General features: G+C 45.5%; 2 long non-coding RNA genes across 4 annotated transcripts; one reads left to right on the forward strand and one right to left on the reverse strand.

Moving 5' to 3' along the window:
- Positions 1–5,821: 5,821 nt before the first annotated feature.
- On the reverse strand, positions 5,822–10,635 carry LOC140908487 (uncharacterized). Of its 3 annotated transcripts, XR_012157884.1 has the most exons (3): positions 10,529–10,635; positions 10,222–10,299; positions 5,822–9,201 (listed from the first exon to the last, which is right to left on the reverse strand). It is a non-coding gene; the product is annotated as an uncharacterized lncRNA (long non-coding RNA). The 3 variants fall into 3 exon arrangements; XR_012157885.1 differs by lacking the exon at positions 10,529–10,635 and having other exon boundaries at positions 5,822–9,198; positions 10,222–10,474; XR_012157883.1 differs by lacking the exon at positions 10,529–10,635 and having other exon boundaries at positions 10,222–10,474.
- Positions 10,636–13,868: 3,233 nt separating this feature from the next.
- On the forward strand, positions 13,869–22,013 carry LOC140908106 (uncharacterized). Its single transcript, XR_012157755.1, has 3 exons — positions 13,869–13,978; positions 21,639–21,691; positions 21,802–22,013. It is a non-coding gene; the product is annotated as an uncharacterized lncRNA (long non-coding RNA).
- The last annotated feature ends 1,489 nt before the right edge of the window (positions 22,014–23,502 follow it).

The following is a 23,502-nucleotide window of genomic DNA, read 5'->3' on the forward strand; positions in this document are numbered from 1 at the left end:
AAGACAATAGAACATTCTCACATTTGTTATTTCTGTCCTACCTGGTTATTTTAGTTCTTTCCTTGTGGTGTACCTGTTAAGTTCACAGGGGATATAAACTTAGGAAGCCCCTGATGCCAACCTGCTTCAATGCATCCTTTATTATGCATCCTATGTTAAAGGTCGCAGCCATATATGGACTTTATGCTTTAGTTCATCACGCCCTATCTAGGTGAAAGCTCCCAACCATATGTATGCTAACTTTGCCTTAGCACAATATACAGGATGTGGCCTGTAGGTCCCTTGAGTTACAGCCAAAATACTTTACTATAAACCTATAAATCTATTAAAATAAAACAAATAATCCAACCCATAAGAAAATAAGAAATCTATAAGACACGCTATATAGGCATGCAAGCAGGCTAGCCCTATAGGCTACATCTCTCTCCATGGGAGGACCCCATGTGGCTTCCTCCGATAAACCCAGACTTGCAAATGTAGTTAGGCTTCTAAAGAGCCCAAATATCCAGACTTATAAATTAGTCTGTCTTGGGGAAATAAACACACACACACACACACACACAGAGTGATACTAATGCAAGGATTGCTTTTAATTATAGGAACATGATTTCAGAACAGCTTGAGATATATATATATATATGGATGGACACATTTGGTCTGGATGCTCTGAATTCTGTGTCTGGAGTTCTGACGTCTCCACTCACGGTCTTATACAGCACACTACGCCTGGGTAACACATTCCACTTGTCACTTCTTTATCAAAGCATCGATCATTTCTGCAAGTACCGCCAGAAAACGAGCACACCATAGGGTTGGCCTGACCACCAGGAGCTGCACACACAAAAAAATCTCTGTGATTTTTATATTCACAAATTCAAGCTATGTGGATTTCCGAACAAGAGAGATAGTCCATTCAGTCAGTGAAGAGCACAGGTAAGTCAGCTACCGACAGGCGGAATCTATTATCCTAACAGCAAGACTATCATTCATCATTACAAACCCATCCAACTCTTAGTAATAACACAGCACAGATGGATACACCATTCTGGATTAAAAGATCAAAGCACGTGTTTTCCTGTGTTAACATATTTGAGATAAGTACAGCATCCTTTCTGTGAAACCCGTCCCACTGTCCTGTGCCCCTCTTCCCGCACAGAGGCTTTCTACCTTTGCTTTCTTACACAAAAGCCCAAATACGATTTCATTGGGTTCTGTAGATAGTGAGTACCCTCTTGTTCCAGTGGATTAAAAAACAAAACCCGAGATATTATGATGCCTTCGTGTAAAGAGCAGGGATGCAGATTTGGAGTAATCATCAGCGTTCACATGGGTTCACATTTTGGGGGTAGGTGGATCCCACCCTTAATTCTTCTTCTCATGCTGTAAAACACTCTAGATGCCGTTAGTGATTTTAAATTGCTCCCTTTCCCCTGTTTAAGCCAATCAGGCTTTGTCTCCCCAAAAGAGGGAGCAGAAAGGCAGGCAACAACGGTGAAGGGGAAGTTGGAGACCACTGGCGTAGGAGCTGCTGAGCAGTGACAGAGCCACTTTAAATATAACACAGCCGTAGTTTCATGGGCCTGGATTCTCTGAGGAGCTCAGGCTAGACTGTCAATGCTCAGCACCCTCAATTCAGGCTGTTCAGCCAAGTGGCTCAGCAGCCAGCAGGTCCCCAGGGTGAATTTCAAAAGAGCCCACGCTCCACACTGAATTCTTTTGAAATATCTGGTCAGTTCGTACCCCACAACACACCAGACCTGTGTGTGTGTCAGGCACACTTTGCTGTGTGTTATTGCTTACACACACACACACACACACACACACTCACAGACATACATCCACATGCACACTCACACACAGGTATCTACAACTGTCTCTCCACAGACCATGGATATCGTTCTCTCACGTAATCAGATATTCCACTGGCAAACATATATTTCTCCAAATTACCTTCGACAACATCAACATCTTCCACTCCTATCCCACCATCCAGGTTTTGGGGCTCCCCTTGTGGCACATCCTCAGGAACAGGCATGGGATTGGCCTGGACATGGAAAACTAAGCAGAAAACAGCAAAGAGAAGGTAAAGGGTCTTCATGGCCGAAGATTGGCTGGATCCCAGAGTCACTGAAGAGAAGAGGCACGGAGAGTCAGTGAGACAGGTGCTCCTCTGCAGAAAGAGGAAGGAGAGTCTCTGCATTTATGCAGTTCCCTAAGGAGGAAAGAAGATTAATTTACTTTGTGGGAGGATTTTTAGGGTGCGGCTCCAGAGGCCATGAAATTGCTCCAAACCCGCTTTGATGTTGTTCTTATCTGGCCACTCTGCTCTCAGTCTGTCATCCTTTCTACTGACAATCCCTCGCGGGAGATAAGCCCTCCTGCTCCCCAGCTGTGTGAGTATCTGTTGTCTGTTGTGCAGCTGGCACATCTGAAGGATCCATCGTCTCCCTCTTCCCAGATATCATCATGTTTAATTCAATCATTTCCGTCATAAACAAACACACGGAGCTGCTCCTAACTCAGTCTCTGGGCACCTTTGGCCATCGGTTACAAACCATCACAAGAGAACAGCAGAATCCTCCCAACACATAACATCCCCCCAGGATCCTCAACGAGTCCCCATCACTCCTAGCCATCTGCAGCCTCTTATATTCCTCAAAGAAACCCCAGCCTCAGCTATCTGCTCCTTCCCCGAGTGCCTGCTGAGGAAACCAGGCTTTTCAGCATGCCCTGACAGCCTGTAAATTCAGGCTGTTGCAGATGGAAGTGGATAGTGGATTCCAAAGCTGAGGGGGGCTCGCTGAGAAAGCCTTGGCAACACTTCACTCCCTAGTGTATTAAGGGAGCAGCAGCTCCAGTGGCCTTGCTGACTGGCGCAGCAAAGTCATGGGGAGCGTGGTGGTCTTCCACATAGGGTCATCCAGGCAGTGTTAGGATTTATAGGCCAGAACCTACCCCCTTCTGCTCCACCTGGATGCCAGCTGGAATGGTATTTTATATAGGTTGGACGCTCTTTGGCTTAAAGATTCTGCCTTTTTGTTCTGTTTCCACAGCATGTAGCACAATGGAGGCCTGGTCCATGACTGGCGCTCTGGGATGCCACTGCAATACAATAATAACACCACATATTTCTATTGCTTTGCTTCCAGAAACGGAGAGCCCAGGGATAGACCAGGCCACATTCTTGCATGTGTGAAGGTGCAAGAACCGTCCCCTCCTTGGGCCCCTCACACAATGACTAGAGATAATCAGTCTCCTCACCCTGGAGAGTGTATGTGTAACTTACTGTTCAGTGTACTGAATGCATCCAATGAAGTGTGCTCTAGCTCACGAAAGCTTATGCTCAAATAAATTTGTTAGTCTCTAAGGTGCCACAAGTCCTCCTGTTCTTTTTGTTCAGTGTATGTTACAGGAACCCCTCAGTGCCCAACTTGCAAAGGAAGTGAGCTGTTACAGCCTCAACTGGGGAGTCTTGGCTGTTTAACTCAAGCTATAACAGCTCCTGCCGTTAGCTCTGAAGCTCTTCGGTTCAATCACGGGCGTATCAGCCAAGATGGCAGTTGTCACACATTTATTGCTGTCTCCTAGCACTCCAGGGGTGCAAACCACCTCAAAGTGGGAGGAATGAGAAGAAGTTAGGGTAATATCTTCTCTCCTCATTGACCAGCAGAGCTGTCTGGGCCCAGAATGTCCCTCGGGATGGTCCTGAGCAATGTGCAGGCCTCCCCTGTACAAAGGGGGACACAGTGATAACCCCCACTGTGCAATTTCACTTATCTCTGTTAATGAGGCAAAACTACCTGCAGAAGCACATTCAGGCCACCAGGGTGTGTCCTGCGGAGCAGCTTCAATGGGATAAGCCTGGCTCATATCAGGGGAGGGGCTTTGTGGAAGGACCAGCTTGGCCATCCTCTCTCCACATTGCTTCCCCTCCTGAAAACCCTGTCTCTGTCATGGCCAATGCCTCTATGAACTTTGCTGATATTGGCACAGGTGAGGAGAAACTTGTGACTACCTTACATAGAACCACAGAACCCATGAGCCACTGTCAGCAAAGTTCATACAGGCCTTGTCCAGGTGTAACGATGCTGGTTCTGGCGGGACCCTACTGAGAGTGCCAATTCAGGACAAATTGCTTACAGCAGGGCAGTTACAGCCCAAGGCTGGGGTTTCTATGCACACCAAGGCAAACCAAACCAGCCAAACAGAGAAGACTTTGGTTTTACCCCATTGGCTAACCACAAGTCACACAAGCAATTCCCTTTGACACTCCAGTTTCCCAGTATCACCACCAGTGCCCCTCGTTATGGGGACAAATGGTTATGAAAACCAATACCCCAGTAAAAGAAAAAAGGTTCTCTCGATCCCAAAGGACCAAGCCCCAGACCCAGGTCAATATACAAATCAGATCTTACCCACAAATCACGCTGTTGCCAATCCTTTAGGATATAAAATCTAAAGGTTTATTCATAAAAGGAAATAGATATAGATGAGAGCTAGAATTGGGTAAATGGAATCAATTACATACAGTAATGGCAAAGTTCTTGGTTCAGGCTTGCAGCAGTGATAGAATAAACTGCAGGTTCAAATCAAGTCTCTGGAGAACATCCACAGCTGGGATGGGTCATCAGTCCTTTGTTCAAAGCTTCAGTGTAGCAAAGTTCCTCCAGAGGTAAGAAGCAGGATTGAAGACCAGATGGAGGAGCTGCAGCAGCTTTTTATATTCTCTTGCCATGTGGTTTTTCTTTCTTTGTCCCAAAGACAAGCTGTCCATCACATGGCCTGGAAAAACCTCAGAGTTCTGTCCATAGACAGGTCCCTGCATACCTTGCTGAGTCGCAAGGCGTGTCTGCCTACTCTCAATGGGTCAGTTGTATAGCTGATGGTCCTTAATGGGCCATCCAGCAGGCTAGGCAGAGCTGACCCCAACTTGTCTGGGGTGTCACCCAGAAGCATAGCATAAGTTTGAAACATAGACAGTATAGAGCCAATACTTATATCTTTAAATACAAAAATGATACATGCAAACAGACAGCATAATCATACCCAACAAACTATAACCTCGTCTTAGACACCTTATTTGACCCCCTTTATACAAGATTTGGTGCCACTACAGGACCTTGGTTGCAACAATGTTCTATACAGTCCCAGTGCAAGTCAATAACGTCACATCAGGATAGACACGAGATCTTCAGGAGGGGATGCAATGCAGGGAGCAGAGGGCCAGGCAGGTCCTTCCACAAAGCCATTCTCCTCCCTATATTCATTCACATGTGCCAACAAATCGTCAGAAGGATAACTCTGCACTGCAAGCCTAGGCAGTCACAAATCTGGATTCAGGCCCAACAAAAATCATGAGATTGTCTTTGAGATTGTGTTTTAAAAAAATAATTATGGCTATTTTTCCTTGGCCTTCTGGGTTCTGAGGCTTTATGGAACATTACAGTCACATTCTCATACTTCCCCACAAAGAGGAGGGCTAGAAACTGGGAAACATATTTTTTGTTTTTTAAATGAAAGCTGAGAATCAAAGGACAGAGGAACCATTTTGGGGATGGTCTACGTATACTTAATCTTGCCTCAGTGCAGGGGGATGGACTAGATGACATCTTGAGGCCCCTTTCAGCACTACATTTCTATGATTCCATGATTATGATAATCTACTCTGGCCTCCAGCATAATATAAGCCAAAGAACCTCACCCACTAATTTTTGCATCATGCCCATAACTTTGGTTTCAGCTATACCATATCTTTTAGAAAGTTAGCCCAGTCTTGATATAGAGACGGCAAGTGATGAAGAATCCACCACAACCCTTGCTAACTTGTTCCAATGGTCAATTGCCTTAGCTGTTAAAAACATTTCTAGCCTGGATTCTTCTAGCTTTAGGCACCATCTATCAGATCTCATTATGCCTTTCTTCTGCAATTGCTTGATTCCAGCAGCTGGGGCTTAAACAAAAGCACCAAATATTGCAAGACTCACAATGAAATCATGAGAGTTGGCAACACAGGTTGATGTTCCACTTCGCCTGACTCTCAATTTACTTGTCTCTCTTTGGCTGTGAGCTCCTCAAAGAAGGGATCACACTTTCGTCTACGGTCTGGAAAGAGCCTAATGTGGCTAATGTAATAATGATGCCGATGACAATGATGATGATGAAGAAACTGTCCTAGAATGTGAACCAGGTACCTCAGCGGAAATGTAGCCTAATGGACAGTGGAATGGTTGGCAGATGCTTCACAAGAGAAATAATAAGTGACATGGATAACTGTGTATGTTACCTGAATAAGGAGGAGATGAGAAACAGATACTGGAGTTATCTACATGTATGAAAACAAAGGAAAGAGAGCAGTTAGATTATATGGTATGAAGGTGATTGCCACACAGTGTGGGACACTCTCATGCTACAGGGCCGGACACTCTCATGCTGCAGGGTTAGCTCAGCACTGAGCTCCTAGTAAGATGTCATCCACACCCTGAACTTCTCAATCCACTTTGCTCATCCCAGGCTTCCATACCAAGATGATTCCACCACTGGTTGGCCAGACCCAAAGAATTATCTCCACAGACTCAAGTACCAGGTCCCCATCTAGCAATTACCACCATCTGTGGAATCTCCCGGCAACCACCACAGACCCCTTATTGTGCTTCTCCAATATAAGGACAGGAAGGATGGTCCCGGGGCTAGGGACCAGCCTGGGACTTGAGGACCTGGCTTCAATTCCAGGCTTCACCACAGACTTCTTGTGTGAAGTTGGTCAAGTCACTTAGGCTCAGTTTCTTAGGCATCTAAGACCATCGTTTAGGTGCCACTGTCATTTTCAAAGCTGCCGCTCAGCTGCCCTAACTCCACAGGCACCTAAATCCCCTTGGCTGACCCCACAGCGAATGGCTTTTTTGCAGCCCTCACTCAAGCCCAAACTCTGGAGCTATGAAGTGGGATTTTTCAACTAGACAGGGGAATGCCTATTTTTGATAGGGAGTTAATCTTATAGGCGGTCTCTGAGCATGCCTAAGACCTGTTACCTGCCAGCCCCAACATCAGGAAGGCCAGAGACAGGCTATGGATGGGGGGGAGGGGACAGAAGACTATCATCAGAAAGGACAGCCCAGAGCTCAGGGAAACACAGGGTGAGCATGAGAAAGATATTGAGCAGCAGACTGAAAGAGGGTGAGTCTTGGCTTCTATGGCATGGGCTACCTAAGCGACTGACCTTGCTTAGAAGCCTAACTCCAGGAGAGAGTTTGTGACTGAAGATCCCAAGCAGAAGGAGGGCCTATCCCTGGCCCATCATTGTCCTTCATGCAGCATGACATTGTAAGTATGGTGAGTGAGTGGTTACGCTGTGCAGAGGACACCATTTGTAGCGTATTTCCCCTGGGATGGTGAACAAATTCAGGGACCAGACGAAATCATCCCCATGGGCTGGTTTTCCCCCTGTAGGCCACCAGTTGAAGCACCATGAGCCAGGTGCACCAGGTCACCCGCTTAGGTGCCTAAGCCCCTCCCTTCTCCCCACCCCTCTTCTCAGCATTTCAGTCCTGGCTAGCTTAGGCAGCTCTCCACTCAGCTGACCAGCTTGTGAAAATCCCTTCGACAGACACCTAACTCTCCCCATACATTGTAAGGGAAACTTGGGCACCTTGCTCAGGCTTGAAAATCCCACTGGGCAGCATGGTTAGGCATTGCATGAGTCAGTAACACAATGCTTAAGTGCCTTTAAGAATCTGGATTTAAACTCTCTGTGCCTCCGTTCCCCATTCTTAAAACAGAGGTAACAGCACTGACCTCCCTCACCAAGGCGTTGTGAGGGTAAATACATTAACGATTGTCAGGTGCTCAGATGCTATTGTAATGAGGCCAGATAAGTACCTTAGCTAACACACCACAGGATCTGCTTTACTCTCATTCCATACACAGGATTGCAAGTACTCTTCAGTCGTGATGGCACCACGTAGTTTGAAAATGGCACTGGAATCAGATGAGTTCTGAGAAAAAGAGGAAATAAGGAGGTCACCCACTGTCCATTGTGAAAACTGCCCAGAAGGCTTTGAGGCTGGAAACAGTGCCAAGGACCCTGGGAGATACTTACCCACAATGCAATGCCATTCAATCTATGTGAGCAGAATGCTGTGTAGACACAAGCCTCGTAATGCGATATGACTTGTGACAGTGTGAATGCACAAAACCAGTGTAATGCAATGGTTTAGCAACATTGATAGAAGACAAAATAGTGCAATATTTGTGTGTAGACAAGCAAAAGGAGTAATGGGGTCTCTCTATTGACCTTATAGAGACCCTCGTGCCCTAGTAGCTGAGCACCTAACCCAGTGTAAATTTAGACTGGCAATCAGTAGATAATCCCCACCATAAGCACCATTAGACAGTGTTAGCACATTGCAAGGGAAGAGGTAGAAGCTGCATTGCTTGGTACATTTTCCACTAGACTGCACAGGACACAAGGAAATGGACTGATAAAATCAATCTGGCACTGGTCCCAAAGAACAGACTAGATGACCTACCTGTTCTTTCCTAACATCTGATTTTCATGAGTCAATGATTTCTATGTTGTGAAGGCTGCTGTGAAGCACAGGGGCCTGCCTGGATAACAAAGTCATCTTTTCTGGCCCTACATCATCTGTATGCATGGGGGATTAGAGGAATGAAAAGACCTGTTGCTCTGATCTGGTGACTCTACCCTAAGAGCCATAACCTTTAAGTTTATCCTGGAGTTGCTGAGGATCATCCCTCCTGCTCACCACCTGTTTCACTGTTTATTCAGTTGTGCAGACACTGTATAGCATCAAGGGGACCTTTGACTTTTACAGCAGGTACAAAGACAATTATCCTTTCAAGTCCGGGAGTAGATAACACATAAAAACATTAATGAGGAATCCTTTCAATTGGGCTGTTTTTTTCCCCAAGTTACTCCTGATGACATCCTCACTCCTCAAGTCTTTCAGCTTGCTCTTCATGCACACACTTTCCCATGGGCCTCTAGCTCTCTTCTGACCATGAGCTGGCAGGTTTCCATGTTCCTATACCCACCTTTAATGATTCCTGGTGGAGTCCTGGTGCTGCTTTTGGGTTCTATTCTCATGGGCAGCAGGAATTGTTCAGATGCGGGTTGCATCGCTCACCAGCACACAGGAGAATTTAAACCAAACAACCAGATAACCAGCGAATCCTGAATCCCTACTTATAAAGAAATAATACAGCTGGATTTTTAGATACCTATCTGTGTCACTTTTCTGAGCATAAATGTATATTAAAATACTGTGACCAAGATTTTCCAAGCAGCTAGTGATTTTTAAGGGCCTCACTTTGGGGGTACTCAAACTGGCATACCTTCAAGGGGCCTGTTTTTCCCAAAAGAACTGAGCACCTGTTCTCTGACACTCAAGACCTTTCGAAGGTTTCTGAAGTTGAGCACCCAAAAATCACTGATCACTTTTGAAAACCTTGGCCTAAGGCTATTGCTTTGTTTATTTTCTATTTGTAATTCATGCTGTATGATTTGTAGGGCTAGTTTAAAAAAAAGGGGGGGGAATTCTCTTCTAGGAAAAGTTTTTGACAAAATGAATTTTGTTTTATTTTGTTGGAAATTTTTCACTGAATGTTCTGATTTTTCAACAAAACAGTTCAGTACAAAAAATTTATTATGATTTGAATCCAATGGGGTTGAAATGTTGTGGGGTTTGAGGTCTGACCCCCCACCAACAGATAAAAAGGGGGAATGAGTGAGGGAATGAAGGATTTACCAGGGTAGGGACTGTGTTTGTCCAGCACCTAGCACAATGGGGTCCTAGGCCAAGACTGGGGCTCCTAGATACGACCACAAAACAAATAACAATAATTAATAATAATTCTTTCTTTCCAATGAGATAGAATTGGGAAAATGTTGAAACCATTCAAAGATTTTTGATTTTTTGATGAAATGTTTTGAAATGAACAATTTTTGTTTTGATTTGAATCAAATGGAACAAATGAAAAATGGTTCAGTTTTCATTTTTTATGGGTGTTTCCCCTTTTTTCCCTCTCTCTTTTCCTCTTAGAAAGAGAAAAAAAGTGAAACTGCTCCCCCACCTCCCAAAATGAAAAAGTTTGGATTTGTTTCCATGTGATTCAAATCAAAACAAAAATTGTTCATTTCAAAACATTTCATCAGAAAATAAAAGCATTTTTAATAGTATCAAGATATATTTTTTTTATTTTTACCTCAGCTGCAGGAAAGAATGCATCCCCCAGGAGAACAGTCAAACAGCTGGAAAGCAGGAGAGATTATCAACTCCAAATCTAGAATAAATAGAAAGAATTGCAGGTGGAGAGCAGAGACAGCAGATCAGAGCAACTTGGAATGACGTGGGAGGTAATTTTGCAATAACCTATCTGTATGATGGATGACTTCACTGATCCCATTTTTAGGGAAACCTGCCAGCTGATTTCCATGCAAATTATTAGTTGCAGTCTTCTTTCAGATAGGCTAACTCACAGTTACTTAGTAAGTGGAGATTTTCTAATTTACCCCACAGGGAGTCCCTTGTAGTCAGCAAGCACGTCTCTCAATCATAGGGTCAGTTTATCCATTGCTATTATGTGGGCCAGGCCTTCTGTAGATGGACTGGATAATTTCCAGCTTCTAGCTATTCCACTTTGTGCAACCAAGGAGAGAAGAGGACAGACATCTCATTGGTAGAGACTGGGGAGGAAGCTCTGTGTAAAACCCTGGAATCTACGGCCCATTGAACTGTAGCAGTGTCCAAAATGCACTGGCTGACCATTTGCCAAAAGTCAATGATGTGAGGAAACTCCCATCATATGTTCAGAAAGGAGCAACCTATGCCAAAGTAGAGGAGAACCAACGGTGATGTGTTGAACTTTACTGCTCATTTGTAGCTGAGTTTCCCTTGCTAAGTGATACAGACATTTTACCAGTTGTTGCCAATTTTTGTCAACTGGGCATTGAATAAGTGTAGTGTCTAGGTTTCTCTGCCAGACAGGTGTTTGTCCGTCTGCAGCCCTGATAATTGCATCCCCTAGGTGTAGTACCCTGACTATTTTACATTTTATCTGGAGACTGAGTCTCATGTACATTAAGGTTCCTGTAGTATGGCAGTGTGCAAGGGACTCATTCCTACTTTAAGGCTTCACACTGTCTTTACTGTGCCCAAGCAGCTTCAGCATCATGCATTCATACACCTATCTTTAATAGGGGAACAAAGAGGACTGGCGGAATTTAAGACCAGTCAGCTTAACTTCGATACGTGGCGAGATACTGGGACAAATTATTAAACAATCAATTTGTAAGCACCTGGAGAATAACAGGAATATAAGGAATAGCCAGCATGGATTTGTGAAGAAAAAAATCATGCCAAATCAACCTAATTTCCTTCTTTGACAGGATTATTGGTCTAATGGATAGGAGGAAGCTGTAGACAAAATATACCTTGAGTTTAGCAAGGCTTTTGACAAACTCCCACATGACGTTTCCATAAGCAAACTAGGGAGATGTAGTCTACAGCAGTGAGACTCAGACCTCAGTGGTTCAGGAGCCAAATTAGTGATCAACATTACTTAAAAGAGCCACAGTCATGCGAATTCATTGTTTCATTTACAGTAGTACTGTTCATATTTAAACAGTATGGCAGTGGAAATATCTATCTATCTATCTATCTATCTATCTATCTATCTATCTATCTATCTATCTAATTCTTACAGCAAATAAGTTAATAATTTAGTGCAAGTAGATAAGCTAATTGGTTAATCACATACTAAAAGCATCCTGACTGGTTAATAACTTAGATTGGTTAATAATTAAATCACACAGTGTTTTAATATCATGTGCTGCAAAGAGCCACAGGAGACACATTAAAGAACCACTTGTGAGCTGCAATCTGAATATCACTGGTCAAGGGGAAAGTCATAGAATCATAGAATCTCAGGGTTGGAAGAGACCTCAGGAGGTCATCTAGTCCAACCCCCTGCTCAAAGCAGGACCAACACCCACTAAATCATGCCAGCCAGGGCTTTATCAAGCCGGGCCTTAAAAACCTCTACTACCTCCCTAGGTAACCCCTTCCATTGCTTCACCATCCTCCTAGTGAAATAGTGTTTCCTAATATCCAACATAGACCTCCCCCACTGCAACTTGAGACCATTGCTCCTTGTTCTGTCATCTGCCACCACTGAGAACAGCCAAGCTCCATCCTCTTTGGAACCCCCTTTCAGGTATTTGAAGGCTGCTATCAAATCCCCCCTCACTCTTCTCTTCTGCAGACTAAACAAGCCCAGTTCCCTCAGCCTCTCCTTGTAAGTCATGTGCCCCAGCCCCCGATCATTTTTGTTGCCCTCCTCTGGACTCTCTCCAATTTGTCCACATCCTTTCTGTAGTGAGGGGCCCAAAACGGGATGCAATACACCATATGTGGCCTCACAATGTGCCGAATAGAGGGGAATAATCAATTCCTTCGATCTGTTGGCAATGCTCCTACTAATGCAGCCCAATATGCCATTAGCCTTCTTGGCAACAAGGGCACACTGCTGACTGATAACCTGCTTCTTGGCCATGTAATCCCCAGGTCCTTTTCTGCAGAACTGCTGCTTAGCTTGTCGGTCCCCAGCCTGTAGCGGTGCATGGGATTCTTCCTTCCTAAGTGCAGGACTCTCCACTTGTCCTTGTTGAACCTCATCAAATTTTTTTAGCCCAATCCTCCAATTTGTCTAGGTCACTCTGAACCCTATCCCTACCCTCCAGCATATCTATCTCTCCCCCCAGCTTAGTGTCATCTGTGAACTTGCTGAGGTTGCAATCCATCCTATCCTGATAGACCCTGATAACAGTCTGCAAGGGGCTATTCTAAAGAGGATGGTGATCAACCTTTTTCCATGTCCTCTGAAATAATAGGTTCAATCTGCAGCCAGGGAGATTTGGGTTAGATATTAGGGAAATCTTTCTAACGATAAGGGTAGTTAAGATCTGGAACAGGCTTCCAAGTGAGAGAGTGGAATCCCCATCATTGGAGGTTTTTAAGCAGAACTTGGACAAACACCTGTCAGTGATGGTCTAGGTTTGGTCCTGTCTCAATGTAGGGGGTTGGATTAGATGATCTCTGGCGGTCCCTTCCCAGTCTAAGATTGAACTCTAGGTGAGAGGAAGGATGGTCCACTGCTCTGGGTACTAACTGAGGATTTGAAGACCGGGTTCAATTCTATGTTCTGCTACAAACTTCTTGTGTGGACTTGGACAAGGCTGTGTGCCTCAGTTTCCCCTCTTTACATGGAAGATAGCACTGCTCTGCCTCAGAGGAAGGTTCAGAGGATAAATATGTTAACCCTTATGACATGCTCAGATACTGTAGGGATGGGGGCTGGCTAAGTACCTTAGATAGGTGATTCCAAAAGACAACAGTGTTTTCCTAGTGAAGACCAGGCCTGTGAGGGGAGAGGTCAAGCATAATCTTGGCATGTGATCTCAAATAATTCTCACTGTCTTTTCTGCTTTTGGCAGGGAGCTGGTATTTATCTTTCTCTTGGATCAGAAGGAGATGACAGGTCCCTCAGGTGCTTCATTTACACATCTTCAAACAGATAGGGAGCAGGAGAGATTATCATCAGCAAGCCTAAAGTAAATAGATTGGATGTGCAGCTGAGAGCAGAGCCCTAATCAGAGTAACATCAAAGGGAATTTGCAGGAATTTCCACACACACAATGTCCTGTCCTCTGTTTATAACCCACATTAAAACTGGGACTCTAGCCTCTTTTATCTTTTAAAGCAGCATAGCCTCAACCTGTCTCTGAGTCTCTTCTCTGCAGGGACACTAAGATCCTAGCTGAGCATCATCAGCCATGCGGGCTCTTTACCTTCTCTTTGCTCTTCTCTTCTTGGTTTTCCAGGAACAGGCCCAGTCTGAGGACCAAGATGAACCCCAGGAACTGCCTTGCTGGATGACATAGAAGGAGCCATGGGAGCCCCAGGTAAAATGCCAATTTGTGTAGGCTTGTAAATGGGATGTCTCTATCAATGCGAGGGAAACACACCAATATCAGCTGATTGCAGGTCTCCAGGCTAGATTACTGTTGAGATATATTTAAGATGTCCACTCGTTACTATTAATTACTTTTCAAGCATCCTCCAGTCAGCACGGGGGTCTGAAGCTCTGGAGCTTCAGGTGAGGACGGATCTCAAAGGGAAGCTCGGCCCAAACCTCAGGGCTCCAGCTGGCTTTGGGCTGGAACTGTGTGAGCTTGTGGATTTTGTATAATTCCAAGTCACAAATCAAGCCAGGTTTGTCTGAGACTGGGACAGGCTCCAGAGGGAGACCTTTTGAACCTAAGCAAATGTGTCTCACGAAACCTAAATCTCACAAATACTGCCTTTGCCCTTAAAGGCTTATAGTGTAAATAGCTGTTGCCGTCTATCTATACTCAGAGCCAGGGAAATACAGATCTGCTCCAACTTCCAGAGAAGATACTGGGGGGGGGAGGGGGGGAGGGCAGGGCATGTAATAGCATAGACCAGTAGGATACTGGAGTGAGATTTGGGGCTCCTGGGTTCTGTTCCTAACTCTGTCTAAATTAGGTACTTTGATGGTTCCCATTACCATAGTAGCTCACAGTCTTTAACACTTTCCCTCCAGCCCTAGGAGGTAGGGAAGTGCCATTATCCCTCTTGAATGGGCAGGGAACTGAGTCCTAGAAAGTCTAAGTGACTGGGACAAGCACTCAGGGACTGTCTCTAGCTATGTGCTCGTACAGTGGGGCCCCAATTTCAATGGAGACTGCTTGATTCCACTGTAAATAATGAATAGTAATAAAGAGATTATTGTGCTGTGCAGATGGCCAGCACTCTGACAGTTGCCCTAGGCTGTAGCTGTTGTACGAGTGCACTTCATTAACTTAACTGGCAATTTCCATGGTTTCTATCAATCTAAACTCACAGTCCCTGTTTTTCTGTCTTTTGTGAACGACACTTTGTCTGATCCGTCTTTCCTCTTTGTACAAATACGTAGCTCCTGTGTTGCCAGCAGGGGTCAGTGCCGAAATGGGTTCTGTCCCTGGAAGGAAACAAAAATTGCATCCTGCGGTTTTGGTAGGCCCTGCTGTAAAAAAGTCATATAAAAAATCTGCTGGAATCTGAAGAAATCCACACAGGGGATTCTTAGCGGCCAGAGAGGGGGAAAGCAATGTTAATTCTGCTTTTCTGAACAACTGTCTGATTTCAAATCATGTTCCTTTAATAAAAATGATTCTTGCATTGCTATCGCAGCAGAGGGCAGGTGTCTTTTCTACTTCATCCTTTTGAAGTGACTGCAGAAGAGAAGAGTGAGGGGGGATTTAATAGCAGCCTTCTACTACCTGAAAGGGGGTTCCAAAGAGGATGGAGCTCGGCTGTTCTCAGTTGTGGCAGATGACAGAACAAGAAGCAATGGTCTCAAGTTGCAGTGGGGGAGGTCTAGGTTGGATATTAGGAAATACTATGGTGAAGCACTGGAATGGGTTACCTAGGGAGGTGGTGGAATCTCCATCCTTAATGGTTTTTAAGGCCCGGCTTGACAAAGCCCTGGCTGGGATGATTTAGTGGGTGTTGGTCCTGCTTTGAGCAGGGGATTGGACTAGATGACCTCCTGAGGTCTCTTCGAACCCTAATCTTCTATGATTCTATGACTGTTACTAAAGGGGGGGTAGAATAATCAATGGCCCTGATTGGCTAATAGGATACACCTAGCACAGATTCAAACTTGTTACTAGAGAGGGTTGGAGCATTTTTGATTAATTGAAACTTTGTCCAAACCAAACCTTTTCAAGAAAGATTAGGGTGTGTGTGGAAAGGGAGCTCTGGACCCCCAAAACCTTCCCAAGTTGAAGGGATTTGTTTTCTTTCTAAAGCAGAATGAACACAGCACTTTCCTGGGGCAGCCAGTCTAGTACTACAGCACTGCAGGATCTGCGGTTCTGTCTACACTGCAATTAGAAACCTGTCACTGGCCCGTGCCAGCTGACTTGGGCTAAAGGGCTGTTTAACTGCAGGGCAGACGTCTGCGCTCGGCCTGAGCTGTGGGATCTTCCCGCCTTGCAGGGTCCTAGAGCCTGGGCTCCATCCCAAGCCAGAGCATCTTATACCACAATTAAACAGCCCCTTAGCCTGAGCCCCATGTGCCTGAGTCAGCTGGCCCGGGCCAGCCACGGGGGTCTAAGTGCAGTGCAGATATTCCCTAAGCGCTCAGGGGAGGTGAAGGGCTCCCACTGTGCGCAGCTGTGCAGTGTAGGAGAGGCTTCTTGCAGCTATACAGGAACACACACAATCAGATAAACTGTGCCCACCAGATCTGCCCCCATGGCCCTTTGGACAGGTGAGACCTGCTTTGACAACTCCATGCAAACATGGGGGTGTGAAATTTGTACACGGGCCACTCGTCAAACGCAGCTGTGAGTGCTCCAGGCAAATCCTACTTTTCTAAAGGTCAGTAGCTGTTCCTGTTGATGTCATTTGGGATGTGGTTCGTTAAATCCAAGGAATCCCTGCCTGTGGTCTTACATTAGGCCATGGCCCCTGTTATTAACCATACAGAAGTCAGGGTTTCTCAAGGATACTGTGCAATGAGCCGTAGGCCCTACATGTGACTCACAGGGTTCTGCGTAGACCTTTGGGCTAGCCATGCGTGAGCTCTCGGTTGCCATGGTAACAGGGCTTGGATCCAAAGGGGCTTCAGTTGGGAGCCTTGAGATTTTAGTTAACTTCAGTTTCTCAGCAGCTGAAAGTCAGATAGAGCATAAAATCCACCAGCACCTCTCTGTACCAGAGTCTCCGGCCCTCCCCAGAAATCATGGAATCATAGAATACCAGGTTGGAAGGGACCTCAGGAGGTCATCTAGTCCAACCCCCAATCAACAGCTCAGTGGCTTCCCTCTCATTTGAACCAGTGTTTTGGGCTTTTCTGTACCACCGATGCGGCTGTGCCAGGGGAGCTGGTAATAACACAGCTGCCCCCCCAAGCCATGATTAGAACGCAGCTCCACCTTGCAGTGTAGACAAGACGTAACTGTGTTCTCCAGTGCGACAGCCTTAGCCAGAGCAGAGCAGCAAAGTTGATGGGAAGGAGGAGCTGAGAGGGGAGCAACTGGATAACGAAGCTTGGGAGGGAGGCGAAGAGCAGTCTCACACTATGGTGGCCACGGATATCTTGTAGGTGCTTATACCCCTCCCGCCCCAACAAGCTATAAAGGAGGAAAGAATAATGACTGGAACATGAGCAACTGTACAATAGGGACCATCCTGTTCCGTCGGTGGGGCAGATGACCTTGTAGGTCTTTCCCGTCTCTATCATCTAGGAGATAGCAGGGTCAGCTGATTAGCACATAATACAAAGATTCTGTCTCCAGTGCCAAAGGAGGTGTGTTTTCCCAGTAAGATAGTTAACATGAGTTAGCTATTGTGCTATAAGGGCCTAGTGGAGACAAGCCTCTGCCGTTTTTACCTCATTGTAGCTAGTCCAAGGTAAACACCAGGTGTGTGGATACAGTGTTGTCTTGATTGGCTACAGTGAGGTAAAAGCTACCTGTGCCTTGTCACTACTAGGATTTCATAGTGAGCGAGCTCTTCTGAGTTACTGATCTCGGTGTCGAAACACATCCTGTTTGGCAGGGAAGATATAGCCAAAGAATCTCTGACCCCAACTTAGCCACTGCCTTTCTATGGATACACAGCATCAGGCTGTATCAGACACAAACACGCCCAGTGGGTTGGCCCCAGTTCAGGTTTTGTAATCTATAGAACCACTCACTGGCAATTCATCCTGTGGATAGCAACATACAGCCATGATGCTGACAACAGCAGGGGTTAACATAACCCGCCTGCTTCCCAAAGGTCTAGAAATGCTTCTTTACCAAGAAATATACCAAACCTCAGCATTGCCCGACCATCCCAGAGCTCTGTAAATATAGAGAGCATCTGATTTCAACAGCAAAAAATCTGTGTTGATGCCTACTATCTCCAGTGATGCTAGGTCAGGTTCCCTTTGTTTGATCCTTTGACCGCACTCCTGTCCCTGTTATTTCATTTGTTGTCCCCCGGAATCACTTGGCTTCCAGGTCCTGTGGATCCTCCCCTTAGGCTGGGGGGGGGGGGGTCCTTTAGCAGTGGACGGGCTTCCGCCTGCCCACTTCCTGGATCCCAATAGGATCCCCAGTGATGCTAGGCTCAGCAGACCTGCAGTACGGAAGAGCCTTTATTGTCTCTTGGCTGTTCTCACCTTCTCTGTCCAGGCTGCTCCAGCTGATGGGGTGCTGCTTCAGCGTGCAGTTAATCTGGGTATGGAGACCAGCATTTTGCATGTGTGCAAATTTCCACCTATTTGTACCTATGAGACTACAAAAAGAAGGGCTCAAATTCTTAGTACTTAAAACAGGTCATTAGCTCCCTTCCACTGCCCAGATTCCCCCAGCACCTTGCTCCTTCTCCAAATAATCCCCTACCCCTTACCATTGCCCAGAAAGCTCCCCCAGGGTATGAATGATTTGGAATTAAGGGGAGCGCCAGTCCCTATTTACACATGGAGCAGTATCCTCCCTCCACAACTCAGGATTTACTTTTAGTGGTAGGTTTTTGTGTCCATCCATGCCTGGACCGCATAGAGCCAGGAGTTCACACGTAGGTTTTTAGAAGCAAGCGTGACAATTCCAGATTCCAGATCAAATCCTGCAACCCTTGCTCAGGCCCCACCTTAGATTCAAATCTCTTCACTATAAATGGGCAGGATGCCTAAGTAAGGACTGCGGGGTGTGGCCCTTCTTCATCAACAATAAACCAAAGGGCACAAGCTCCCTGTGGAGAAGATTTTTTAAAAAAAGCAAAATCCAGCTGTTTCTTGGTACCATGCACACACAGCTTGTTTTATAGGGCAGCGAAGGGATGCTAAGAACACATCCCCAGACAACCGGCATCCCTATGCCCTGCTAACCAGCCGGGATAGAACAGCAGGGGTTCTTGGCCAGCATTACTGGGAAGACCCATGGGGCCAAACACATCCCTGGTGAAACTCCAGTGAAGTCAGTGCAGCTACACCAGGGCCACTGGCAATAGGCAGGGGATTCTATGAGGGGCAGGGCATACAACCCCCAGGGAAGGCATCATTCCTATACCATGTCCCCTTGAGATGGGGCTGAAGTAGGTCACAGTGTAGCTTGGAGTGGCTGGTGGGTGCTGAACACCCCCTATTTTTTTCTCTGTGGGTGCTTGAGCCCTGGGCACCCATGCAGTTGGTGCATATGCTTCGTCTTACCGTGTCCCATTGACAGGTTTCAGAGTAGCAGCCGTGTTCGTCTGTATTCGCAAAAAGAAAAGGAGGACTTGTGGCACCTTAGAGACTAACCAATTTATTTGAGCATCAGCTTTCGTGAGCTACAGCTCACTTCATCGGATGTCCCATTGGTTATCATAGTTCCACCAACTTTCTGTGGTGCCTGCCTATTATGTCAATACCTTTTAACCCAGATTCATATTTAAACTTCTAGCATTTGTGTACAAGCACCTGTAAAATTTGTCAATATTTAGTTGTCTGCCTTCATGTGATGTAATTGAATGAGGCTTTTTTTTTCCATTGAGTGTTTCTCTTCAGTTCTTACCTGTACTTTATCAAATTCTATCCTCTCTTCTTTATTAGGATATAGAGAATCCCCTTGAATAAATCCTCCTGTAAGGGATGTGATTTTCTGAACTGGATGCTTCTCTGGCTTTCCCAGAGCCCTTAGTTTAAAAACTCCTTTATGTCCTCCTTAACTTTACATCATCATCAGTCTGGTTCCATTTTGGTTTAGGTGGAGCCCATCCTTTCTGTACAGGATCCTGCTTTCGCAAAAGGTTTTCCAGTTCATAATAAGCCTCAATCCCTTATCTCAACACCATTGTCTCATCCACACATTGATACCTTGCAGTTCTGCCTGGCTGAGTGGTCCTGCACTTGGAACTGGAAGCATTTCAGAGAATGCTACGATGGAGGTCCTGGGCTTTAATCTCTTATTTAGCAGCTAAAATTTGGCCTCCTATCTTTCCCTACGCCATTGGTACAGCAAGTACCACAACCACCGGCTCCTGCCCAGCACTGCACATAAGCCTATCTAGATGTCTCATGAGTGGATTGTTCCAAACAGGATCTATTTAATTATAGAGATCATAGGCACCGACTCTGGAGCACCCATGGGAAAAAATAGTGGGTGCTCAGTACCCACTGGTAGACCGGCTGATCAGCTCCTCCCCCTCCCTCCCAGCGCCTCCCGCCTGCCAGTCAGCTGTTCAGCAGCGTGCAGGAGGCTCTGGGGGCAGAGGGAGGAGCGGGGGCAGGAAGAGGCAGGGGCAGGGGGCGGGGTGGGGTGGGAAGAAGCGGGGATGGTGGTTTGAGGGAAGGAGTGGAGTGGGAGCGGGGCCTTGGGCAGAGCGAGGGTCAAGAATGCCCTGGGAACTGAGGAAGTCCGCGCCTATGGCGAGATGACATGGATTGGAACACTCTTGTTTATGGTGAATGTAAAACAGCATTGTTTCCAGACTATATAGCAAGGACTAGAGGTTCAAGGTGGGTGAGATAATATCTTTTATTCGATCAACTTCTCTTGGTGAGAGAGACAATCTTTTGAGCTACACAGAGCTCTTCTTCAGGTCTGGGAAAGGTATTAAGCGTTTCAGCTAAATGCAAGTTTGACTAGCTACTTTAGCATAAGCAGTTAACACATATTCTAAGAGACCATTCAAGTTGAAGAAGCCAATTAACACCCCTGTAACACAGGATGAAAAGGGGGATTAGTGAGTTACAGGTTGTTGTTATAAACCATAAATCCAGTGTTAAGACCATGATTTTTAGTGTCTAGCAAAGCTATGAATATAAGCTCCCAGGCTTGGCTTTTTTTGTGTAGTTTCTTTTGAGGATGAGGACTGATAGATCAGATATAGAGTGCTCAGAGATAGGTGATGTGATGTTTTTGTCTTTTATCATTGTCCTGTGTGAGTTCATTTGAGAGCGTAGTGATTGTCTGGTTACACCCACATAGGTATTGGGGCAGTTAGTACACTGGGATGAAGTACTAGAGGTGAGATATGAGGACTAGAGGTGAAATATTAGTGGTTCCCAATGCTTGTGAGTGAGCTTGAGTCCGGTTGCTGGACCATAGATGTTGGGTGCATTGCAGAGATGAATACGTGGTATATAAGGTGCAGGCATAGGTGCAGGAATGGTAGCTTGGTGTGTGGCAGGATAGGCAGAGATGGGAATTCTCTTCTTGGTCTTTGCTTTGGGTCATGACCTCTAGAGTGGTATGTTTGTTGATGAGCATTGTGTATACTGATGGGCGTTGTGTATATTTATTGAAGGGCATTTGATATAGGTGAGTGGCTTGTAGAACCTTTACTATGAATTTGTAGACCTTTGGATGTTGGTTTTATTTAAACAGTCTTGCCAAATCCATCATATCTTTAGACCGCCCCATTAGTTAATTTTCAAATGTTGGAAGGGATGATTATATTTTCTAACTCCGATATTCACATTCAGCAGTTTGCTGTTGATATTATATCATGTATAAGTGCAGTTAATGGCATTTTTGCTCTGGTAATTATTAATACAATTAAACTGTTTATGTGTTTAATTTTTAGTTGATTCCATTTGCAATATGGGAAGCTTGAGCAGCTGGGAAAGTAGCAGAAAGGTGAGTTATCTCAGTGCTTACGGAGGAGATCACAGTATGGTAAACATTAATTTCTTCCGCCCACCTTGCCCAGGCTCCCGGTCCCTCCTAATCTTCACCCTTTGCCCCAGTTTATAGCCTTCTTCACTGGAATGTTCCACACTCTTGCAACCACCTTCCCACCTCTTGTGGCTCTATCAGAGGGCTTGCTGTTTTGTTGCCAGGCCCTTCCTCTTTCAAAAGGCTGAGGAATGATGTCTCCAGGATGTTCTCAGCCATTATTGGCAGCAGACAGAACCAGATTCACAGAAGACACCTGGCCTGGGATGTGAACATGAAGAAACCAGGAAGAAAAAACACTTTTGGCTTTTCTACAGAGGAAAATCCATTAAAAAATTCCCTAATTAAACAGCTTGTGTTTTTTCCTTCCAATCTCTTCCCATTATAACAATCTTAGATGTAGCAGTTCAGCAGGGGAAACATTTTTGGACAGAAGGGTGATGGGTTTTTTTTTAAGTGTGCAGTGTCCCTTTAAGAAGCTTCTACGTGGGAGAAGCTAATCAGAGGCACAAACAAAATAGAGATTGACCCATTGGGAGGCTAGCAGCTGCCCTCTGCACTTGTCGGTAGAAGTTCAACAAGACCTATTGTATATCTGGGTCTGTGTTCTCTCTTCCACGCATGGCAGACCATTGAAGTCAATGGGTCAGACCCTCCACTCGTGTAAACTGGTGTAGATCTGGCCCCCAAAGGCCCTTGTTTCTTGCAGAGGAAGACAAAAACTTCGAGGCACATTCCGATATGAACTCTGGAGTGGGAGCAGCATTTCAATTTGCATAAGCAATTGTATATTGAAAAGTTGCTTTTAGAGCAATAGGAAAATTCCACGACTCTGGTTCTTAAAAAAACCCAAAGACCATAGAAAACTGGTTGTTTAAAACTGGGCCAAACCCGTACAAACCGTATGAAAAGTAAAACCATTTACACAGCAGTGTCCTGAGAGGGGACATGTAATGGGGCTGTGCACAGAAAAATTCCCGCTTGCAATTCAGACTCATGAATGCTGGTGACCTGCAGATCTCTCTTTGAGGAGTAGATTCTGATCTCTGATTCAAATTAGGAGGAACTTCCTTGAAGGGAATTACATTTGTGAGTTCTGAGCACCTCAGTAAATCCAATCACTTGCTTAGTTTCCTAAATGTGGATTTAGGTCTGGTCTACATGTAAAATTTAGATTGCCATGGCTACGTCGCTCAGGGGTGTGGAAAAATTCACATCCATGGGCACCATATCTATGTCGACCAAACCTGCTTTATAATGCAGCCAGGTCAAGGGAAGAATGCATCCATTGACTGAGGTACCATTGCTCAGGGAGTTGGTTACCTATGGCAATGGAAACACCCTTCCATCACTGTAGGAACTGTCTACACTACAGCAGCATACCTGTAGCACCATAGCTGTGCCGCTGTAGCACCAGTAGAGGTAGACAAGCCCTTAAATGCCTAACTTTAGGCTCCTCGGTTTGAAAACTTTGGCCCAAATCCTCAAAGGTATTTAGACTCCTAGCTCTGATGGCCTAGTGACAGCATCTGTATCATAGCAACCATTTCACAACTCATTATCTCTTTGCTCACTTACCTATTCTCTGTGGCCCAGATCCACAAAGGTGTTGAGGCTCCTCATTTCCATTGTGTGGCTCGAGGCCTATATCCCTATGTGGCCTTGTGTACCCTGTATTCTGCCGTCCTGCAGCTGCTGAATGTGCCACAGAATCCATACCTTGCTTCAGAATCATGATCCAGCATCTAAGCTTTCCTTTAAAACCAATATTT

This window comes from Lepidochelys kempii, chromosome 3, assembly GCF_965140265.1.
Source record: "Lepidochelys kempii isolate rLepKem1 chromosome 3, rLepKem1.hap2, whole genome shotgun sequence".
NCBI classification, from domain to species: Eukaryota; Metazoa; Chordata; order Testudines; family Cheloniidae; genus Lepidochelys; species Lepidochelys kempii.